This window comes from Rhinoderma darwinii, chromosome 2, assembly GCF_050947455.1.
Source record: "Rhinoderma darwinii isolate aRhiDar2 chromosome 2, aRhiDar2.hap1, whole genome shotgun sequence".
Classification (NCBI taxonomy): Eukaryota; Metazoa; Chordata; class Amphibia; order Anura; family Rhinodermatidae; genus Rhinoderma; species Rhinoderma darwinii.
Genome location: NC_134688.1, coordinates 112,533,651 through 112,551,094, shown reverse-complemented (window position 1 = coordinate 112,551,094; position 17,444 = coordinate 112,533,651). Strand labels below are relative to the sequence as shown.

General features: G+C 42.8%; 1 protein-coding gene across 1 annotated transcript in view; it reads left to right on the top strand.

Moving 5' to 3' along the window:
- The first annotated feature begins 9,745 nt into the window (after positions 1 to 9,745).
- Positions 9,746 to 17,444, top strand: part of RNF41 (ring finger protein 41) — an 85,931-nt gene continuing 78,232 nt past the window's right edge. The window contains exon 1 of the mRNA XM_075852148.1: positions 9,746 to 10,023. The gene's annotated coding sequence lies outside the window, so the exon portion shown is untranslated. The remainder of the gene's footprint in view (positions 10,024 to 17,444) is intronic.

Sequence of the window (17,444 nt, the reverse complement as noted above, 5' to 3'; positions counted from 1 at the left end):
AACAATTTTATGTGGTATAACTGCTTGTCCTACAAGCAGATACATTTAAATTTTAAAAATGCAAATTTTTGCAATTTTTCGCTACATTTTGGTGGTTTTCACAATTAAATACTGAATGTATCGAGCAAATTTTGTGAGTAACATAAAGTCCAATGTGACAAGAGAAAACATTCTCAGAATCGCTTGGATAGGTGAAAGCATTCCGAAGTTATTACCACATAAAATTAAACATGTCAGATTTGAAAATGAGGCCGTCAGGAAGGTTAAAAGTGGCCAAAGCGAGAAGGGGTTAACGATGTTTTGATGGCGGATTCGGTTTGAGAAATAGCATTGGCAAATGACACGCAGATCACATTGAAAGCGTGCAGCCCTATTGATCTTTGTGCAGTGACAAGCCAGTTTTTACCGAAACACCGTGGCAGAAATGCAAGTCAGCCTCGGATTTCTGTAGCGGATAGGGATGTCACGATACCAGAATTTGAATTTCGATACCGATACTTCGTGTAGTATTGCGATTTCGATACCAAAACGATACTTTGCCAACAGTAATCGAAAAAAAAAAAAAGTTCTTCCATTTGCTGACGTGAGGCGCGAAGTGTGATGAATTTTGAATGTGCCTCACATTAAGGCTTTATTCACATGAACGTGTTTAACATCCGTGATACGCGCGTAAAAATCACGCGCGTCGCACCGTCCTATGTTAGTCAATGGGGCCATTCAGACATTCCGTGATTTTCACGCAGCGTGTGTCCGCTGCGTAAAACTCACGACATGTCCTTTCTCACCACTTCCTTTTCAGTAATAGTCCTTCCCGTTATGATGCCCAGATGGCTGTTGTAGTGTGTGCTCTTCATGGGTTGTAATGTTTACCCTTCTGTTTGGGCTGCGCCCTATTTGTCATGTTCCTTTTATTATGGGGACACATTTTCTCTGTATGTTTTTGTAAGTGTTTGTATTAAAACCAATAAAAAACTTTGAATTGGAAAAAAAACAACTCACGACATGTCTTATACTTGGCCGTTTTTCGCACATCATGCACCTGTCGTGGAAGTCAATGGCTCAAGATATATTAGACTGAAATTTAGACGAGTGTTCCAACAGACACTCACGCCAGGCACTTTATCCAGCATCCTAATCAGGATATTTCATACCGATATACACCGTGTTCCAAATTATTATGCACATTGGATTTAAAGGCATGGTGTTGCCCGAAAAACATGTTGTTTTTTTTTTAATTAAACATTTAGTGTGTGGGTGATTAAACATTGTTCAAATTTTTTTTATTTTTTTCACGAGTCAGGAAATATTATAAATTATTTCTAATTTATAATACTACCCATTTTTGGTCACTAGATGGAGCTATTTCCCAAAATTGCAGCATTGCAACATTGGGTTAAAAGCTCTCGCTCTAGTGAGCTCTCAGCATCCCCCCCTCCTTTATCCTGGCTAGTGCCGGGATAAACGAGGGGTTTGAACGGTGTAACCTCCTACACTGTGTGTCGCCATTTTTTGAGCTAACACACAGCGTAGTAGGTTTACATACAGTAGTAAACACACACAAACACGAACATACATTGAAATCTCTTACCTGCTCCTGCCGCCGCGGCTCCTTCCGGCCCGTCCGCTCCGTTTGCTGCCGCTGGTCCAAGTACACAAATCCTGAAGCCGCGACCGGAAGTAGTAATATTACTGTCCGGCCGCGACTTCCGGTCCACAGGAAAATGGCGCCGGACGGCGCCAATTTCGAATTGGACTGTGTGGGAGCGGCGCATGCGCAGTTCCCACACAGACGCCGTACACGGAAGTCAATGGGACGGGAGCCGTTCGCAGTCCCTATGGGACTGTGGCTGCCGTATTCCATGTCTGTATGTGTCGTTAATCGACACAGACAGAAATGGAACAAAAAATGGCAGCCCCCATAGGGAAGAAAAAGTGTAAAAATAAGAAAAAGTAAAACACAAACACACAAATGAATATAAACGTTTTTAATAAAGCACTAACATCTTTAACATATAAAAAAATAATTTGTGATGACACTGTTCCTTTAAGTGTCATAAACATTTAATTATTGGTTTTTCAATTAAACTCATGGATGGTATTGTGTCTTAGGGCTCTTTGGATGATTGTAATCAATCAAAGATACCTGTGATAATTAGTTTGCCAGGTGTGCCCAATCAAAGGAAAACTACTTAAGAAGAACGTTCCACATTATTAAGCAGGCCACAGGGCGAAATGCGTGAAATAGTGCAATACCTTGGACAAGGTATGAAAACATTGGATATTTCAAGAAAACTTAAGCGTGATCATCGTACTGTGAAAAGATTTGTGGCTGATTCAGAGCACAGACGGGTTAGTTCAGATAAAGGCATAATGAGGAAGGTTTCTGCCAGACAAATTAATAGGATTAGGAGAGCAGCTGCTAAAATGTCATTGCAAAGCAGCAAACAGGTATTTGAAGCCGCTGGTGCCTCTGGAGTCCCGCGAACCTCAAGGTGTAGGATCCTCCAGAGGTTTGCAAGTGTGCATAAAGCTATTATTCGGCCACCCCTAAACAATGCTCACAAGCAGAAACGGTTGCAGTGGGCTCAGAAATACATGAAGACTAATTTTCAAACCGTGTTGTTTACTGATGAGTGCCGTGCAACCCCGGATGGTCCAGATGGATGGAGTAGTGGATGGTTGGTGAATGGCCACCATGTCCCAACAAGGCTGCAACGTCAGCAAGGAGGTGGCGGAGTCATGTTTTGGGCTGGAATCATGGGGAGAGAGCTGGTAGGCCCCTTTAGAGTCCCTGACGGTGTGAAAATGACCTCTTCAAAGTACGTAGAGTTTATGACTGACCACTTTTTTCCGTGGTACAAAAAGAAGAACCGTGCCTTCCGTAGCAAAATTATCTACATGCATGACAATGCACCATCTCATACTGCAAAGAATGCCTCTGTGTCATTGGCTGCTATGGGCATAAAAGGAGAGAAACTCATGGTGTGGCCCCCATGTTCCACTGACCTCATCCCTATTGAGAACCTTAGGAGCATCCTCAAGCAAAATATCTATGTGGGTGGGAGGCAGTTCACATCAAAACAGAAGCTCTGGGAGGCTATTCTGACATCCTGCAAAGATATTCAAGCAGAAACAGTCCAAATACTCAGAAATTCAATGGATGCAAGAATTGTGAAGGTGATATCAAAGAAGGGGTCCTATGTTAACATGTAACTTTGCCTGTTAAGTTTTTTTTGATTGAAAGAGCTTTTGATTTCTGTAAATATGACCTCCTGATGCTGCAAATTCAACAAATTACCATTTTAGTTCTCTTTACAATCTTTAAAATGTTTTGATCTCTATTGTGCATAATAATTTGAAACAGTGCATGTTGAGTTTTTTACTTCTAAAAAAAAATCTGTTATCATTAGGAGATTTGTTCAATAAAATTCACATTATACTCCTACGGTTGATGGCTTGAAGATTATACTGACTGTCATTTGCATCGACTATTTAGGAAAATCAGCGAAAAATAACATTTGCATAATAATTTGGAACGCGGTGTATATCGAGAGAGGAGAAAAAACACAGACGCTGCTGATATGCTCAAAATACTCCTCTACAGGTTTATTTCCAAACTCAATTATAATAATATCATTCAAATGGGGTGTAGACTTGAGGTTAACCAATCAGAGGCAATGTGACAATAATTCTTATTCAGCCAATAGCAGACCATAAGAATATTTCAAATATATAATTCTAATTCTTCATTAAAATGCTGACATCAGGTAAAACCTGGAGACAGGCATATAATAGGCAGTTGTTAGTGATTTGTTCTCATGGGGGAGTTTGTTGCGATAATAGTTGCACTTTATGTCTGGGCGTTCAGCCAACCGGCTACAATGGACTATGAAGGCCACACGTTTAACACATGAAGATAAGATGTTTCTTTGAATTATATAGAGGAAAGTTCATTACAAAATGGAGAATACATATCTTAGTAATTCGGCATCCTGCTTGATAATTCATAATGTAATTTCATACAGAGAATATAAGCAAATAAACCATCCTTCACACACCCATTGAAGTCAATGGGTGCGTGAAAATCATACGCTGATGACACACGGAGCTGTTAAGTGCCTTTTGCGCACGCAAAACGGTGCGTTTTTTGCGTGTGCAAAACGCACACGCTCGTGTAAACCCGGCCTTAAAGTGAGGCACATGGGGGTTAAATTCATCACACCTCGTGCCCCACAATATGTGAAAGAAAGCAGTTTTTATTTTATTTTTTTACACATCATAAATGATGCAAAAAAATTGTTGTGCAGGTTATTACGGCCGCGCCAATACCGAATATGTGTATTTTATGTATTGTGACTTATTTTAATGTTTATTGTAAAAAAGGTGTATGTGTGTTTTTTTTAATTTAATATTACTTCATTTTTATTTTATTTTTAAACTTTAATGTACTGGCATATATATATATGCTGATAGTAATGTACCGGTATATATCTATATGCCAGTACATTAGCCTGTGCACTGATAGTACCCAGGCAGTTGTTAGGACATACCTTAGGGCATGTTCACACGCAGTAGCAAAATACGTCTGAAATTACGGAGCTGACGTTTTTGTAACTACTCGCTATTTTACGGACGTTATCGGAGCTGTTTTTAAATGGAGTCAATGAAAAACGGCTCTAAAAACGTCCCAAGAAGTAACCTGCACTTCTTTGACACGGGCGTCTTTTTACGTGCCGTCTTTTGACAGCGACGTGTACAATTACACCTCGTGGGAACAGAACATCGTAAAACCCATTGAAAGCAATGGGCAGATGTTTGTAGGCGTAATGGAGCCATTTTTTCAGGCGTAATTCGAGGCGTAAAATGCCTGAATTACGTCTGTAAACAGTGCGTGTGAACATACCCTAAGTATGCCCTAACAACAGGAAATATGGTAAGACAGCCCTGGGGTCCTTCAATGGACCCTGGGCTGTCTGCCCATATATGGTATGTCCCCCAATCACGTCACAGGGATCCCCCTGAATGCTGCAGTCAGCTTTGATCGCAGCATTCAGGGGAATAGCGGCGGAGATGAGAGGTTTCTCTGATCTCTGCCGTTATAGAGCGGGGCTGCAGCTGTGCAATACAGCCATTGCCCCGCTCCTGACATTAAGTGCGTGCGCGGTCAGCATGGGGAGATGCGGCCGGCGCTGCACTTATGAGCACCGGCGCAGGCACTGAAGACAGAACATGGGGGTGTTTTGTAGTGCACCCATGTTCTGTCTTCAGTGCCGCCGCTCATTAGTGCAGCGCTGGCCGCATCACATAATCCTGACAGCGGGCACTTGTCCGGCCGCACAGCTCAGTATCGAAATGCATGAAATAACGGTATCGAACCGTTTGGGGATGCACGGATCGAAACAGTATCGAAGATTCGATGCATCGTGCATCCCTAGTAGCGGAATCTTAGCTAAATCCACCTCAGATTTTTCTTTATTAAAAATCCTCCGTGTGAACAAGGCCTCAAGAATTGATAAGTCACTTCTTTTTTTTCAGCAAGGCCTTTCTCAGTTCCTTGCGCTGAAAATTCCGCCCCACATGAACAACTGGGTGGTTTCCCATTGAAACAATGGGAGGCATTTTACAAGTATAATCCACACAGATTCTGATTCGGCAAAACGGGCCAGAATTTGCATACATTTTTTACTGTGTCAACAAGGCCATAGACAATGTCCTGCCCATGTGAACCGATAGCAGCTTTATATTACCGGACGTCGTTCTCATACTGTCATACTTATAAAGCCCCCATGCCATTTTTATTCTGAAAAACATGAATGTCTCATAAAACATAAGCAGAACTTGATTTCCGACACTTTTCTAACCCAAAAGGTGTAGAAAACTATGGCAGGTCCGACCTGGCGATGTTTTCCCCCTAAGAACGATTCATTAACAGAGCATGTGCCCTTCTCAGAGACTGGAATACTGTTTCTTATAATAAATCGAATACGTAATAACGCATCTCCCTAAATTACTTTTCAAACCACCAATGAACGATTGGTGGTTTGAAAAGTCGTTGTGGAGGATCTGATGGACATTTCCATCAGTATAAGGGTATGTCACACGCAAACGCAAAATACTTCTGAAAATACGGAGCTGTTTTCAGGCGAAAACAGTTCCTGATTTTCAGACGTTTTTTTAACAACTCGCGTTTTTCACGGCCGTTTTTGGAGCTGTTTTTCAATGGAGTCAATGAAAAATGCCTCCAAAAACGTCCCAAGAAATGTCCTGCACTTTTTTGACGAGCCGTCATTTTACGCGCCGTATTTTGACAGCGACGTGTAAAATAAAGGCTCGTGGGAACAGAACATCGTAATTCCCATTGAAAGCAATGGGCAGATGTTTATAGGCGTATTAGGGGTGTTTTTTCAGGCGTAATTCGAGGCGTAAAACGCCCGAATTACGTCTGAAACCACTGCGTGTGAACATACCCTTACCCTCGCTGGTGGCAGGGAGCACCGTGGTTGCCTAGTGATGAATCTTACAAGTGCTGTGCACTAGACGGCAATGCCTATTGTAAGTAAATGTCACTAAGAGCAGCGACAAGGGCCCATTATCATTATCATTATGGGTGCTTGGAAACAAAGGGAATTGTGACGATAATTATTCCTGATCATTGCCCTGTGTAAACAGAGCAAAGATCAGCCGATGAATGAGCAAACGCTCGTTCATCAACTGATCGCATCTTTTATGCGGGCAAATAAACTGTCGATTGTCTGTAGCACATTTTCCCGTGTAAACAGGGAGAAGTGCTGTCGATGTGATGCAATTGCATGGAGACGAACGATTGTAGTAACGATCGATAGTCCTCATGCATTAACAATTATTGCTCCATGTGAAGTGAGCTAACAATCGCCGATCAACGTACGGTATTGTTGATCGGCACTTGTTAAAGGGAATGTGACACTAGAAAAAATTTTTTTTTTTTTAGTTAAACAATTAGTGTATAGGTGATTAAACATTGTTCTAATTTTTTTCACGAGTCAGGAAATATTATAAATTTGATTCTAATTTATAATATTTCCCAGTGCTGGTCACTAGATGGAGCAATTCCCAAAATTGCAGCATTGCATGTGGTAAAGCAACCACATTGCTTTATGCTGCAAAATTTGAGAAAACTCACTCGCTCTAGTGAGCTCTCAGAATCCCCCCCTCCTTTATCCTGGCTAGTGCCGGGAGAAACGAGGGGATTGAACGGTCAAACCTCCTACAATGTGTGTCGCCATTTTTTGAGCTAACACACAGTGTAGTAGGTTAACATACAGTAGTAAACACACAGTATAACACTTACATACACAGAAATAACTTACCTGCTCCTGCCGCCGCCGCTCCCTCCGGTCCGTCCGCTCCGTCTGCTACCGCCGCTCCAAGTGCACAAGTCCGGAAGCCGCGACCGGAAGTAGTAATCTTACTGTCCGGCCGCGACTTCCTGTCCACAGGAAAATGGCGCCGGACGTCGCACAGTTCAACTTGGACTGTGTGGGAGCGGCGCATGTGCCGTTCCCACACAGACGGCGTACACCATAGTGGATGGAACGGGCCCCGTTCGCATTCACTATGGGACTGTGGCTGCCGTATTCCATGTCTGTATGTGTCGTTAATCGACACATACAGAAATGGAAAAAAAAATGGCAGCCCCCATAGGGAAGAAAAAGTTCAAAAATAAAAAGAAGTAAAACACAAACACACAAATAAATCTAAAAGTTTTTAATAAAACACTAACATCAAACTGATGTAAAAATTATTTTTTTCGTGACACTGTTCCTTTAAAGGTGGTTAAACAAGGGTGATATCTGCCTATGTAAAACCATTTGTGAACACATTGTGTAAATACCTCAGGGCATGTTCACACAGCAATGTTCAGGCAGAAAAATACGAGCGTGATTTAAAGTGAAAACCATCTCTGAATCCATGCATTTTTGGAGCTGATTTTCAGTGTTTTTGAAGCGTATTTTTGGGCTATGTTCACACGCTTAACAAAAAACTTCTATAAAATACGGAGCTGTGAAAATCTGGTCCAAAAACGGCCCAAGAAGTGACATTTACTTCTTTTTTACAGGGTGTTTTTTTACGCACCGTTTTTACAAAGGATCGCGTAAAAAAAATGCCCCGTGGGAATGGAACGCCGTTTTTCCCATTGAAATAAATGGGCAGATGTTTTGGAGGCGTTCAGCCCCCGCATTTTCAGCCATTTTTCGGGACGTTTACGACCCGAAATACGGCAGAAAATAGGCGGTGTGAACATACCCTGAAAGTGTCAATGAGAAAAATCAGCTTGTAATATTCTTCGGCAGCGTAAAAATAAGGGTATGTTCACACTGCTTATTTTCGGCCATTTTTCGGGCCGTAAACGGCCGAAAAATCTGTAGCAGAACGCCTCCACACATCTGCCCATTCTGTTCCGACGGGGTGTTTTTTTACGCGGCCGTTTTGAAAAACGGCTGTGTAAAAATACACCCGCGAAAAAGAAGTGCATGTCACTTCTTGAGCCGTTTTTGGAGCCGTTTTTCATTGACTCAATAGAAAATCAGCTGTTTTTCCTTGAAAACAGCTCCATATTTTCAGACGTTTTTTGCTAATTGTGAATATAGCCTTAGTCTTGTATGAACATCACTGTGATTCCCATTGAAATCGATGAGAAGTGGTTTGCAAGCGTATTTCAAATGTATTTCGGAGCATAATACGACCGCTTTTCACTCCGAAATACACCTGAAAATAAGCCGTGTGAACCTGCCCTCATTGTGAACTGATTTAGATTAGATTTTTATTGTAAGGCCGGATTCAGACGAACGTGATTTGCGTCCGTGCAGCCCGCGTGGTTTTCACGCGGCTCGCGCGGACCAATACAAGTCTATGGGGCAGTGCAGACAGTCCGTGTTTTTTGCGCAGCTTTAGTCCGCGCATCACGCACCCATTGAAGTCAATAAGTGCGTGAAAATCACGCATGCCCCACGGAAGCATTTCCGTGGGACGCGTGTTATTCGCGCAATAACAGAAAAAGAATGAATGTAAACAGAAAAGCACCACGTGCTTTTCTGTTTCCAAACATCCAAACGGAGTGTCATAAAGATGGCGGCTGCGCGAAAAGCACGCAGCCGCGCATCCATATGAACATGACACACGGAGCTGTCAAGTGCCTTTTGCGCACGCAAAACGCCGCGGTTTTTGCGTGCGCAAAACGCACACGCTCGTCTGAATCCGGCCTAAATGTTGGATGTTTTATAAACACGTAGCTAATATGACTTCCATTTATTTTTTTTATCTCCATTTGTGCCCAAATTTATCCTCAGGCTTCCTGTACCATTTAGGCGTTTTGTTCTTAGTCACAAATCACCTCAGAATATATGCCCCTCGTTATGATTTCAGTGGCTTTGTAAATCCCTATATAATTAAAACTACAGCAATGAACTGATGTAGATGTAGGAATTGTACATATACGTCACACAGAAAAGTGTCATTCAATACATGGCAGAGCCTAAAATAATGGCCCCGGTACAAGGAAGCACCCCCTGCACCTGATGAATGGAAAGAACCAAGATGGCGCCAGAGTTTACAGTGAGCCGTAATTAGAACTCTGGGGGTGTACGAACCGGTGACGTTTGGAAACAATTGACTAGCAACTACACCCTGATTGGTCTGGATTGCTCTTACGTCATGAGCTCAGGAATGAGTTAAAGGTTCTCCCTTTTCTCGGGACACATACAATGTCTTATTCCCCGCCCTCTTTACTTTCTTGTTTTTGATTTGTCAAAGAGCGAAAAATCCACGCCCACTCTTCATAATTTTGCCATATGATTGGATAATGTCGCCTATCAGTCACTGGACGGACGGGCGTGACTTGGCTGTGGGTTGCGTAGCAGCAGAACTGAGAGACCGGTGGTGGCGTCAGCTTCTGTCAGGGGTAAACGTAGAGACGGAGCGTCCGGGCACCGGAGACTCCCTACCCCGGAGGCGGCGTCCGCTCCGTTGGGGTTGGGGCTAGTCACGGTGAGTACTTGTGGTAATATCTGAAGTGCTCAGGTTTCTGGGGCTGAAGAGCTTGCAGAGGCCCCTGAAGGAAGTAAATCTTCGGGCAGGTGGGGGAAACTCTGAGTCCATGTTATTATATACAGAGCCTGGCCGGGTTGTGAGGCCGGTGGGTATGAGGTCCCGTCGCTGCAGGGTGGAGGACGTGATAACTTTAATGCTATCTCTGAATATATAGCACTTTTCTTAAGTGTGTCTTCCGTGCACTCCTGCATTATGGCGTCACAAGTTAATGGCTTGTGTGAAATGCAGTGCCATTGGCGAGTGTGCCGTTATATTACTGGAATGCTACCCGTCCGCCTCGTCACTTCAGTCTCTTATGTAGTCCCATTTGTTTGCTATATGGCGGACTGCTCCTGTGCTGTGTCAGGCAGTAATAACTGGTGCATGCTATTCAGTGTGTATATATGATTCCATATTGGCTGTTTTTGCAACAGTAAATACACGTGTATGAGTCAGGCTGTGTTCACACCATGATTTTTGTCTACCTAAGAAACATTTTTTATGTGGTAACGTACCCATTGGTTTAGTTTTGCAGTGGTATTCTGATGGTGTCCTTTTTGCCCGTGTCTGACCCGTTTCTGTTTTGATAGTCTGGACAGCGTAGGCCACTGCGCTTCTCAGAACAAGAAAACATACGTGGTCTGGTTATTTACAATGGAAGTCAACGGTCGACAGATGAAATGTAGGTGTATATGTAAGGCCTCATGCACACGACCGTAGCCATGTGCACGGCTGATTTTCGGGTTGGCCGGGGGTGGAGTGACACCCGCAAGCCACCCTCAAATCGTGGGCCGTGCACATGACCGCAGATCACGGCCGTAGTAAGACATGCCCGTACTTTCTGCGTCCGGGCCATGCACAGACTGTGTAAACCACGGTCGTGTGCATGGCCCCATAGGAATGAATGGGGCCGTAATTCTCCTGTGGATTTTCGGGGAAATTGCGGCCGCAAAAGCACGTTCATGTGCATGGGGCCTTAATCTGGATCCGTGGGACAATTGTATGTCTTATGGCCCCCTGCACGTGGTACATTTTGTTGTAGACATTTCTCTGACTGAAAATCCGTTCCATTCACCTGAAAGTGGTGGTTTCTGCAGCGTATGCAGGGGGCCTAAATGTGTAGCTATTTATATCCACCGTCCCAAAAATATTGGCTGTACTGTGGGTTTGTGAAATGGACCTTTACTGAACCTCCATGGAGACACGTGTGTGTGTGTGTTGTGGCGCCCCCCCCCCCCTCACTGATTCCTTGTTTGTGGATGTTTCATGTCCTTCTGTATTAGGCCTCATGCGCACAAACGTAGTTCTTTGTCCATGTACTATATGCAATTTTGCAAATAGCACACGACCACGATGTTTACGGATCAGTGCGGTGGACCACAAAACTCAGGTCAAGTCATCTTGCAGCCTGGATTTGTGGCTTCACAAACTGGTGACATAAATTTTCTTGCTGTGAATCCTGGCGACACAGTTGATACACACAACATACGTTTTTTGTTTTTGTTTTTTGTTTTTTTTTAATGGACAAATGGACCGCAATGGATCTGTGATTTTGCAACATGCTCTGGTTTCTTCAGACTGAAAACTCTATCCACGTGTATTGTACTGTAAATTGTGGAATCTTTACCGAAAATCTGTGGCAATTCAGCCATGTCTGAACGTGACTTTTTAGAAATATTCTATTCTAGTTTTGCAGGGACTGTGTCCTGTATCTGGTCCACTCACATGGTTTTGCATGGTCCATATTTTACAATTTTAAATGATGGTTATGTCCTGGGGTAATGACTGTTTGTGCGTTTTTGTTTTTTTTTGTTTTTTTCTTTAGAAGATGATCCCGATGTCTATTCTTCATAGTTGGGCCCCATGCACTTTTTGCAGCCGCAATTCCCCCGAAAATCCACTGGAGCATTTCGGCCCCATTCATTTCTATGGGGCCATGCACATGACCGTGGTCCGTGCATGGCCCAGGATTCTGGACAGCAGAAAGAACAGGCATGCCTTATTACAGCCGTGTTCTGCGGTCCAGGCTCATAGTTAATAATGGGTGACACACTCCGCTGCCGGCCGACCCGAAAATCACGGCCGTGCACATGGCTACGGTCGTGTGCATAAGGCTTTAGAGTTTGCGTTTGAATGTAAAATGTATGCGTGAGAAAATGACATGGCTGATACTGTGTCCGTATAGTTTTGTCAACAAATTGCAGTGTTTGTGCTTCATTAAATAATTTAAAAGAAATTCAAATGGTTTTGATTATTCAGCCTGAAACTTCCACTATAATCAACCAGACCTGTGATTTTGTGGATTTGAGCAGCACAGCGTGCCGACCCATACAAGTCAGTGGGGCTATTCACACAGCGGTTTATTTTCACGGAGCTTGTGTCCATTGCAGGGAAACTCACGTCATGTCCTATTCTGGTTCATTTTTACAGACCAAGCTCTCGACCAGGCGTGTGCTGTTAGGTTTTTTCATTGATCAGTTGCTAAAGAAATGCAGAAAAGAAAAGGTGAAATTCTTGCAAAGTAAAAAATGTACGACACACGGAAACCACACTGAGGCATCACAGACGTTCATATGCATAAAAACCGGACACAAACCAAGGCCTTGGGCCATGGTCACACACTGCACTTGTGTGCCAAACAGACATTTTGAAACGTAAATTTGCACTGTAACTCCACATGTGTTCTTTACAATCGGAATACCAAATTCGAGTAAATCAGATATGCTATTTTGTGGATTTGACAATTGCCAGTGCGCCTTAAATTTATGCAAGTCTTTCCCACAAAATGTGAATAGGACTTTCAAAAATCTCAACTTTTTTTTTTAACTAGTTATTCTCGGTGTGAAAATTTTCTGCAGCACGTGAATGTAAATTACTACGGAAGACAGTTTGGCCTATACAATAAATTTCATCATGCATTTAGCAGTGTTTTCTGTTTTGTTGTTTTTTTTTTGTGAGGGGGCAGCTAAAACGAAGGTTTCGTAAAAAGTCTATAGTAACATAAAAGTTTGTATATAGTGTTTCAGCTGTAGCGTTTTGAAGGTCAGAGGCTTTATAAATTATTATGTGTGCACTGAGAATGGGCCCTTCTGTGCCATTTAATGTATATGGAGCTTCTGAAAACAGTTGAGCTCTACTCTGCTGCCTCAATCAGTCCCATAGAATTTTGACTGGAGCCGAACCACACATTGTCGACCGCTGGTAGGTCGAGCAACGAGGGTCTCGAGTGCGGCCAGGCAATTAATAGAAAGAAAAAAAACACAGAAACCGATAATCTTGCACATTCGTCTTTCAACTCCCCACCCCGCCGTTTTAATTGGATCTGCGTCCTCAGGAGGCAAGTCAGTTGAATCCAATGGTATAGCAGGGAGCCGTAAGGTATGTGCTTTACCATTTACTATGTATCGCTGGACGCTCACGACTCTGCCTCGTGCCTGTCTGCGCAGTGATATCGTCATGCATGTCTGCACTGGGCTACACAGACCGGATTTCCTCCACTCATTGTTGGAACGGGGTTAGGTGAGTATGTATTTTATTAGGCGCTATGGGGGGCATTATGCAGTGTGAGGGCAGTTATACTGGCATTATACTGTGTGCAGGGTGGTTATAGGAGCATTACACTGTGGAGGGTGATTATGGGGGCCTTATACTTTGGAGGGCAGTTATGGATGCCTTATACTGTGTGGGGCAATTTCCGGGTATATTATATACAGTAGCATACAGCAAACTTGGGATACATATTAATTTAATTGCGTAGCATGCACATAGGGGCGTGGTATGCAAAAAGGGTGTGGTCCTAATTGTTCATTAATCGCTTCTCGAGGTTACATGTTCCATTAATCTTGATTTAGGTGATAATTTCCAAGCCCTAGGCTTGAGACCCCGATTCTACTCTACTGATCGTGGGGGACTCCTTTTATCGCCTTTCTTGTGGATAGGTAATCTATGTTAAGCTGGGTATAACCACCTTAGGGTATGTTCACACACACTAATTACGGACGTAATTCAGGCGTTTTACGCTTTGAATTACGCCCGAAATTACGTCTTGAATGCGTTGACAAACATCTGCCCATTGAAAGCAATGGGCTGACGTCTGTCTGTTCACACGAGGCATATATTTACGCGCCGCTGACCTGTCACTAATTGGAGCCATTATTCATTGACTCCAGTGAAAAGCAGCACCAATTACGTCCGTAATGGACGCGGCGTTCAAGCGCCTGCACATGCCGTTACGGCTGAAATTACAGGGATGTTTCCTCCTGAAAACATCCCCATAATGTCAGCCGTTACGGACGCTGTCGTGTGAACATACCCTTAAACATGATGGCTTGAGTCTGCTGAGAGGGGGACTCTGTTTTATGATGTCCGAAAGGTAAATTGTGGTGGCCAAATCTTCAAATATGTTTTAATGGTGACTTGGAAAGCTTTCTTACAGCCCCCTCCAGATCACGTTTCTGCCCTACGTTTATCATGTACATCAGGAAAGCTCCCGATGTACACGATAAACGTGTTTATAGGGCTTCGTTAGCCCGATGGAGGACAAAAGCGTGTTATACATCGGTATACCTCTTCCTTTCCTTTTTTTTTTTTTTTAAGTCTGGGTTAGCATAGTAGATAGACTATGCTATTCCATCCTGAGGAATCCTGATAAAAAATAAAGTATACTGCACAATGTTTTTTAACATGGCTGCCTATGGGTGAAGGGGCCTCCAGCCAGAAGGTGATGTCTTTTCATTCTCCCGACACTCCAGTTAAGTTACTGTGGGGGTAAGTGACAGCACAGCGTGATCTCGTGAGATCACGCTATGCTGTGAGTACAGCTGGACATGAATGCAGTGAAGTGTATGATGTTGATTTGTCAGCGTCATACACTTTTTTTTCTCGCTACAACGCCCTCTTGGTCAAAAGTAAAAAAAACGCCCAGTTGGGCATTCAGAACAAATTGCCATAAAACAAAAAGTCATCATAACTGTCAAAAATAAACGTAAAAAAAAACAAAAACGTCTATTACAGCACGTTTCAGATTAGGTAGGAGATAGGGTGCTTATAAACTGGTGACCGCCTCTTTAAATGTATCTGCTTGTAAGACAAATTATACCACACAAAATAGTTACTAGTTTAGATTTCTCAAACGTCTACTAGGTTTTTATTTATTTTTGACTGGTTCTGAAGTGACTTTTAGGGGGCCTATATATTAAACCCCCCATAAAACTCCCCATTTTTTAAACGTAATTAAAATATCATTTAGAAAATTACGTAACCCTTTAGGTGTTTCACGGGATTTTAAAGCAAAGTGGAGGTGACCTTTACAAATGTCATAATTTTTTGCAGAAAATCCTTTTTATTCCCTTTTTTTTTTTTTTTTTTTTTTTTCTGTAACACAAGGTTTTAACAGTGAAACGCAACTCCGTATTTATTGCCCAGATTCTGCAATTTTTAGTAATATCCCATATGTGGCCCTAGTGTGCTAATGAAATGAAGCACAGGCCTCAGAAGCAAAGGAGCGTCTAGTAGATTTTGGGCCTCCTTTTTATTAGAATATATTTATTTGAAGTCTTCTGATGCCAAAACAGTGGAAACCCCCCCCCCCCCCCCCCCCATAAGTGTCAAACTACACCCCTCAAGGAATTTATTGAGCGGTATAGTGAGCACTTAGACACACCCATGTTTTTTGCTGCAAGCTGTGAAATTTGAAAATCACATTTTTATGATTAAAACGTACACATTTTTACAAGGAATAAAGCGGAAAATTCATCCCAACGTTTGAAAAGCAATTTCTCACGATTACAGCAATACTTCATATGTGGTCATAAACTGCTGGTTGGACAAACTGCAGGGCTCAAAGGCAGGAGCGCTATTTTACATAGATTTCACTTGATTGGCTTCTGGTCGCCATGTGCATTTGCAGAACTTCTGAGGTACCAGTACAGGGGAACCCTTTAAAAGTGACCCAATTTTGGAAACTAGACCCCTTGTGGAATTCATTGTATTTTTCATGGGGTGCATGCAAGTTTAAGAGGCATGGTGGCTAAAAAAAAACAACCAGCAATTCCACAATTGACATTTTATTTTTTCTCCAGTGTTCACTGTGCACTATAAATGACATATTCACTTTTGTTCTGCGGGGGCGATACGATTATTGGGATACACTTTTTTTTTTTTTTTTTTTTTTTTTTTCCCCACTTTTTGTGTTGCCATATTCTAAGAGCCAGAACTTTTTTTTTTTTTTTTTTTTTTTTTTTCTTTGTCCCACTAGAGGACTTGAAGGCATGAAGCCCTGATCACTATTCTAATACACTTCACTACATGCGTAGAGCTGTCAGCTGCCTTTGGTACCTACTAAGCTCCCATGGATGCCCTACCCAGAGGCCATTGTTAGGCCTCTGGTTGCCATAGCAACCATCAACGCCTGTGATCACATCCCGAGACGTCAATGGTGTTTTAACACCTAAGAAGCAGCAATTGCTATTGAACGTGGCCTCTAATGGGTTAATCGACGGAACACTGCGATCGGTCCCTGGGGAAGGAGCTGCGGCAACTGCTGTATGAGACAGCAGTTGTCACAGCTCCTCTGTGTGCTGGGAGGGGGGCTGGAATGGCGGTTCTTCCCATGACGTACTATTCCGTGACTGAGCGTGGACGAAGCGCTCATCATGACGGAATAGTATGTCAAGGAGTGGGAAGGGGTTAAAGGCTATGTAAACATTTGAAGTATTTATTGAAGGTTTTCAAGAAAATATATAAATGGTACATCAAACAATGCAGATAGTATCCGGGGGCAATCCCCATAAATCGAATCATAACAGTCAAATTTATTCCAAATATTGCCACATTTCAATAAAATTAGAAGGACTAAAAGGGAGAGGGGGGAGGGGAAGTTAGGAGAACGAGGGTCAAATGTCTTCTAGGCAAAATGAAACGAAGAGATCGTCCCAAACTTGAAGGGCGAGCGCTTCCTTATCGGACACCATACAGTGTTGACCATAATCCAAGTCCGTTTAGTCTTAACCAGATGAAGAAGAATCACAGGACTTTTTTCCAGGATGAAGCTATAGCAATTTTGGCTGCCAGAAAAATAAAGGATACAAATTTATGAGAGGCCTTAGATAATCCAGGGATGGTCTCATTAAGTAACGCCTGTGACGGGGAAAGTTTCAAGTTCATCTGAGCTATAGAATATAACCTATTAAAGATTTGTCGCCAGAATTGGCGTACCCTTGGCAACCCCACCATATATGCAGAGGGTCTCCCACACATCCAGTGTCTGAAGGAAGAAGGGAACATCTTGGCCAGTCTAGAGGGGAGTAAGTACCATCTTAAAAATACTTTATAATTGGCTTCGACCAGCGAAGCGTTAATGGAATTTTTTGTAGTACGTT